At 46.4% G+C, this 5,022-nt stretch overlaps 1 pseudogene; it reads right to left on the reverse strand.

The window, feature by feature from the left end:
* Positions 1-2,454: 2,454 nt before the first annotated feature.
* On the reverse strand, positions 2,455-4,729 carry LOC123095052 (leucine-rich repeat receptor-like serine/threonine-protein kinase BAM1; annotated as a pseudogene).
* Positions 4,730-5,022: the final 293 nt, after the last annotated feature.

The following is a 5,022-nucleotide window of genomic DNA, read 5'->3' on the forward strand; positions in this document are numbered from 1 at the left end:
CGGTGAAGTTCCTCAAACTTAGCACCGGAGACAACATTTCTCTTTGGTTATGTATGGGCTATTTTTCTCTATATGCACTAGCAAACAAATTAGGCCATACCTCTTTCTGTCAATAATCTCCAAAACACAAGGTAAGCAAATGTTGCACCAACAAAGGAGTTGATATTGGGAGCACTTAGCTGCTAAGAAAACAGTCAAGCATGCCCTTTCCACAAATTGTTCAAACTCCAGTTTAATACCTGCTCCGTTCATGAATGTCTCACATGGCCACTAACAAGGTCGTACATCAGCCAATCGAGGAACACTGTAATCTATTTCATGGTAAGAAATTATCGCGGTACCGTGACCTAAGGAGCCCCTGGAGAAGTATTTATTCATCCTATCCATTTTCTGAATTTTTTTAACAACTCATAAAAATGAACAAAACTCAATATAATTGATAGTAACTACTCCCACAAGCTTCTAGTGCTTAAGCCATGCACCAAAACTACTTAGAACCAAATAAATTTGACATGCAAGCTCATATTCAAGGTCACCTACAATAGCTAAATAAGCAAAGTGTAGATTATTAGAGGAAATTTTTTGAAAACGGAGCTCCAAGCAAGAAGATGAAAATTTGTTCACAAAAAGGAAAATCATGAGTTGGAACTTGAAATAAAATTTTCTAGAGGAAGAAGAATGCTGGGGCAGGAACACTATGTGAGTCCGCGCGGGGGGGGGGGGGGGGTCGCCGCGCCACCACCTCGTGTGGCTGCCTAGTGCACTCCCCTAAGTTGTTTGTAGTGCCAATTTTTTTACTGAAAAAATTCGGATAATTTTTTTAGGACATTTTGAGAACTTTTATTTTGTAAAGAATTCATAAACCAAACAGACCTAGTTATTCTAAAACATTAAAACTTTAATAAAATTAATTCGAACAGAGGGTAAATAAAGTTAAAGAAAGTTGTGCTTACGGATTTCATCTATCATATGTTTTTTAAATAATCCATTAACAAGGTTGATCAAGTCCTATTAAAAAAATTAGGCAACATAAAAACAAAGAACTTTTGTAAAACACTATGTTACCTTAACTTGAATATGCATGGTTCCAGTCATAATAGTTTGATATTTCTTTTCTGAAACCGGAACATAAAATTCAAAGTCTCCAATTGTAATAGTCATAATTTTTTTAATAGAGTTGAGGTTGTTTCCTTTATTTGGTTTTCTCAAGAAATAAATCGTATGCTCATTGCCCTTAAGATGAAAAGTGACATTATTTTTATTACAATCAATAACATGCCTTGTAGTGTTAAGAGAAGGTTTACCGAGAATAGCAGGCATATAATCATCCTAAGGCATATCAAGTAAAACAAAGTCTGTTAAGATCATAATGTTAGCGACGACAACATGACATCCTCACAAACACCAACATGAATAGCAGTAGTCTTATCAACCATTTATAAAGATGTTTTAGTAGGTATCAACTTATTCAAGTCAGGTTTTTTATAAAGAAATAAGAGCATAACACTAACAACTCCTGCTCCTAAATCACACAATGCAATTTACATAATTGTGTTTAGTTGAGCAAGATATACTAGCTATCCCTAAATCTCCTAATTTTTCAGAAATTTTTCCTTTCAAAGAATACTTAGTAAGCATAGTAGTTATCACAGCCTCGAGTATTTACTTTTTATTTGGTTTTCTGGATCAGTTTTTCTTCTGTTTTGGTTTTTCTTTTTTCCTTTCCTTTCTTATTCTTTTATCTTTTTTCTCAAAATCAATGAACTCTTTTTAGAATCGGTGAGCTTTTTTAAAAATTGATGATACTTTTTTTCAAATTATGAACTCTTTTTGGAAATCGATGAATTTTTTTGAAAAAATTGTGAACTTTATGCAAAATTGATGAACTTTTCTTAAAATTTGCGATTTTTTTCCAAAATCTATGAATATTTTTTTGGATTCCTTGAACTTTTTTGTTTTTTTTTTTCAAAATGACGATTTTTTTTATTTTTCATGTTTTTGTGATTTTATTCTGAGAAGTCAACAGTCATGGTGGGCTCTAGTGCGCGGTCAACTGGGAAATAAGCTAAACTGAGTGATCTAGATAAATAAAAAACCAAGCGAACCAACACCTTCTTTTTTGAATAGGCGATCATGGGAACCAAAACCGGCGCTCGCACGTTCATTTTGGGCCTGCCCATGATGGGAGTTGTGTGAGCGTCCGTTTGGATGGGCTCCAAATTATTGTTGGGGCACCCTAGGGCCAGCGGGCATCCCCTTTCATTCTATGGCCAATTTGTTGGCGGCTCCACCAAAAATTTGGCTTGCCGACCGTTGGCATCCAAACGCACTGGCCTCTGTGCGGTGCATGTCACCCAAGCACGGGAGCAGCACGCATTTGAGCAATAAATCGTTGAAGCGTGCACGGCTTACCTCCAGCCTCCTTTTTGTTTGTGATTCTAGAAATCACTTCAATTCAATTGGAGAGACCCACTAGCTGCTTTGTACTAGTACAACACAGTACTACTATTACAGAGAATACACAGGTCGAATCCATAACTTATCATACCGCTAATCTAGCACACGCATCCGGACACTGCTGTCCCGGGGAGTACCACAAGGCACAGGGGCTACTGCAAGGTACAACTACTAATGCTGAGACCTGAGAGACCCTGCTGTCCCGGGGAGTCCTGCTCCTGATGCCCCTCTTCTCCTTGGACGATGACCGTTCATCGGCGTATCTAGCACGCCGGCGAGGATCTGCACGAGCACGACCTCCCGTGGCCGCTCGACGCTTTGCTCGGCGACACCGAGCATTGTAGAAGACGTGCGTCAGCTCCTGGACGGGCACCGCCGAGACCGGCGAGAGGCGATCTTCATCACACCTTCCTTGGTCGACCCGGTAGCCATCCGCACCCACTGCACAATGTCTACGCCGCCGCCGAACTCGCACACCGGCTTATGTTCACTGACGAGCTCCAACAGCACAATGCCGAAGCAGTCACATAAGATCAAATGCCAACAATTCCCAAAAGATGATCCATTTATACGACAAATTGATTAGGCATATACTCTGAAAGACACAAAACAAAGAGTGCAGTCGCATAAGATCAAATGCCAACAATTCCCAGAAGATGATCCATTTAAACGACAAATTGATGCGAGGCAGGCTTCAGGGCATGTGCAGCACAGTAGGTGCCACACAGTAAAAACAACAATCGGAGCAGATGAAAACTGAAAATCCGGTGAAATGCATACCAGTAGCAACTAATCTCGATGATTTGCAATCAAATGTTTGTGAGAAATGAAAACAGAGGACCCGAATGCATACCAGAAGCGATGTATCCATAGGAACCGGCGATGGCGGACATGTTCTCGGAGCCACCGGCGTTGCCGTTGAGGAACTTGGCGAGGTTGAAGTCGGCGACGTGCGCCTCGGAGTCAGTGTCGAGGAGGATGCTGTTGGACTCGACGTCGCTGTGCACTGTCGGCGGCGAGCAGTCATGGTACATGGAGCAGAGGCCCTTGCCGCCTCGACGGCGATCTTGTACCGCGTCGCGCACCCTTCTCGCCGAGGATGCCGTTGGGCATGTACTCGTACACCAGGAAGTTGGTCTCGCGGTTGGCCGCGAACTCGAGCAGCCGCACGATGTGGCGGCGCCGGATCCGCCCCAGCGTCTGTATCTCGGCGGAGAAGCCGTAGTCGTCGTGAGCTGAGCCAGAGCGCCTGAGGGCGGACAGACGCTTCACGGCCACCACAGCGCCGCCTGGCATTGCGCCCTTGTACACGATCCTGGACCCACCCTCTGAGTCTGCCTTCTTAAGTTCATAGCGGAGTCCGTTCACGAATTCATAATCTTCCCCCGTCTTTCTCTGCCGCCGCCCTAGCTTGCCTCCAGCGAGCGATCATGGCGGCAGAGAAAGGGGCCGCTGATGGAGACCACCGCGACGACAGGAAGCGCCGCGCGCGTGATCGAGACCACCGCGACGACAGGAAGCGCCGCGCGCGGGCTTCCGCTTCGCCGGAGCGCGCCCGTATGCCTCACCGCGGTCGCAAGTCAAGAAGACAGGACGACCGGGCCTCCCCTTCGCAGAAGCGCTCCCGGAGATGTCACGGCAATAGCAGGTCCAGCAGGCGTTACGACCGGTCTTCTTCCTCCTCGCCGGAGCGCTCCCGAACTCCTCCCCAAGATAGCAATTCGAGCAGGTACGACCGGTCTTCTTCCTCGCCGGAGCGCCGCCAGAGATCTCACGGCGATAACAAGTCCGGCAAGCGCCACGACCGGTCTTCTTCCTCGGCGGAGCGCTCGCGAACACCTCACGGCGATGGCAAATCCAGCAAGCGCCTCCCGAGACAGTATCGAGTGCGCAAGGAGATGGAGTCCAGCGGCTCCAGCCCATCCGAAGACGGCAGCCGAAGCAGAAGCCCTCTTGGGGGACCTTATCTCCGGGGCACGAGGCATTCTCACGGTGGTCGGCGAAGGGAGCACCATCCGCAAGCTCACCTCCGGGTAGCTGACATTGCGGCCAAGAAAGCCGGCGCTGGTCCACAAGACAATGAGATCTCGTGGACGAATCGCGCCGCCCCAATAACGCTTAGCCCGCAGCGGTCTAGTCCCAGCAGCAGCCGCAACCTCGCCGCTACCTCCATGGTCTCCACCGTGCCTGCGCCACCAAAGTCTGGGCATGATAGAAAATCTGCTAGCGACAAGAAGAGTCCACGCCTTCCTCCTGCAGTGAACAGCACGGATGTTATTCCCATCGAGTACAGGTACCAGCTTTCTCTTCAGTTACTTAATTACTGACGACAGTGGAGCAGTGACTGTAATTGCAACACATTTACCATAGAGTATGGTTTCTTTCAGGTTAATCAATGCTGATTTTGGAAATAAGAAAGAATCCCCAAAGGATATCGAGCAAATCCTAAAAGGGACCGAAAAGAATCACATGTAAGCATGTTCCTACTACTATCTAAAATTATACTGCAGTACTGCATCAATGTATATCATCCTGTCAGCGCTCCTACGCCAGCCGTCTCCAACG

This window comes from Triticum aestivum, chromosome 4B, assembly GCF_018294505.1.
Source record: "Triticum aestivum cultivar Chinese Spring chromosome 4B, IWGSC CS RefSeq v2.1, whole genome shotgun sequence".
Taxonomy (NCBI): domain Eukaryota; kingdom Viridiplantae; phylum Streptophyta; class Magnoliopsida; order Poales; family Poaceae; genus Triticum; species Triticum aestivum.